The sequence below is a fragment of the Cebus imitator genome, unplaced genomic scaffold (genome assembly GCF_001604975.1).
Source record: "Cebus imitator isolate Cc_AM_T3 unplaced genomic scaffold, Cebus_imitator-1.0 Scaffold45, whole genome shotgun sequence".
NCBI classification, from domain to species: Eukaryota; Metazoa; Chordata; class Mammalia; order Primates; family Cebidae; genus Cebus; species Cebus imitator.
Genome location: NW_016107360.1, coordinates 13,113,651 through 13,115,797, shown reverse-complemented (window position 1 = coordinate 13,115,797; position 2,147 = coordinate 13,113,651).

Here is a 2,147-nt window from a genome sequence, read left to right as displayed (position 1 = left end):
CATGTGAAGTGGTATCTGGAGAGAAATTCAGTCATTTTTCATCAATATAAATTTATTTTATTAATATCCCACCAATTGCTTAATAGTTTAAGAAAGTAATCAAAAATATTTTCCATATACTGTCATAATCCAAGGGGCCCTTTCTTCTCATTCTTTACATTAATCCACTTCTTTTAGGGTGACCATATAATGCATCGTCCAAACCAGGGCACTTTGGGAAGTGGAAGGGGGTACTATTAGTATTTATTTCAAATACGACGGGAGTAAACCATGACAATCCCTGGTAAACCTGGCCAAAGAGCCACCCTACTTATAGCCACAATGTAAAGCAATCTTGCTCCAACTTGGAAGCTCAGAGCTTGAGTGATGAAGGGAAAAAAGAGAGGCTTGGAATCAACCCTGACCATTGGTGAGGTTACAGATCAGTGGCCAGATAACCCTGGCATCGTATGTGCCACGTGGCTTCTCTGTGAGCCTTTTCATGCCATCAGGGACCTCTGGAACCCATGAAAGAGTCTTAAAGCTCTTGCATCACCTTCTCTATGGTCACTTCTCACTTCTCTCTCTGTCGATTTCATGAATGAATATGAGGTGCACCATGCCTCTTTCGGGGTTTTGTGATAGGTTTATTGTTCAAAGCCCTTTTGTTTCACTTTTAATATTTCAAAATACAGTCATGCAGAATGTATAAGAAAGTTTGCCAACTACTGATGTTTGAACAAATGAAGTTTTTTATTGATATGACGTTGTTACCATGTTTTCAATGGAAAACATTCCTCCAGGATTTCAAATGCTTATTTATAAATGAAAATCTGAAATACCACTGTCTATTAGTTGTGCATTCCTCTTCCTCCTTTAACACTAATTCTGTACACTTCCAAAATTAGCATATAGCAGGCATTCACAGAACTACTTGATTAATTAAAGGCAGTGAGCATTTGGAAGTATTTGTTAAAGCTCATGGAAATACTAACTGCCTGCAAAGCAAGCATTTATTTGATAACAATATCTGTTGAAATGAATACTTTCTTTGAGAAACAAAAGCTGGTAAAACATTTACTTTGTTTGAATCCATGTACTTACTACTATAAATAGAGTTTTAAACGTGAAAATCATTTCTGTATGCACATAGCATCAATTAAAAGTGAGGTCCAGCAAAATCTCTCTTCTAAAAGACTTTCAGGCTGAGTACGGCGGCTCATGCCTGTAATCCCAGCATTTTGGGAGGCTGAGGCAGGTGGATCACATGAGACCAGGAGTTTGAGACCAGCCTGGCCAACATGGCAAAACCCCCTCTCTACTAAAAATAGAAAAATTAGCTGGGCATGTTGGTACCCACCTGTAATCCCAGCCACTGGGGTGGGGGTGGGTATTGAGGCAGGAGAATCACTTGAAGCAGGGAGGCAGAGTTTGAGGTGAGCTGAGATTGTGCCATTGTACTCCAGCCTGGGTGACAGAGCAAAACTCTGTCTCAAAACAACAACAACAAAGAAACAAAACCCAGAAGACTTTCTAAGAGTGAAGTGCAGTCACCCCTCTGTACGTTATCTGAGAGTTTTGCATTCGTGGATTCAACCAACCATGGATTGAAAATACTTGGAAAAAAATTGCATCTGTCATTATTCCCTAAACAGTACAGTATAACTATTTTTTTTTTTTTACAAGAGAAAACCAAACAGGTTTATTATCATGTGCAGTGCACATCACATGTGAGAAATCTCAATGAAAAGTAACTCAAAGTAGTGGCTTAGTATTTTACAACATAATATCTAGGTTTTTTTTTTTGGTATAACAATATTTATATAGTCTTTACATTATATTACTTACAGTACCTAATACTGGGTAGTGTAAGTAACATAGAGATGACTTAAATTATATGGGAGGATTGCGTCGGCTATATGCAAATATTATGCCGTTTTGTATCAGGGACTTGAGTGTCCAGGGATTTGGGTATCTGCAGGAGGTCCTGCAACTAAACCCCCGAGGGGCAACTGTATACTCCTGACTGAGCTGTCCTCCGATGGTTCCTTTCAGAACAGGATGTCCAGATCTTAGCTGTCCACCAAGCCCTCTTCCTTGTTTTCTATCCAGTCAACTGTGGTAATCCTCACAGTTCGATTTTCCCATCGCTTTGCACTTTTTCTTGA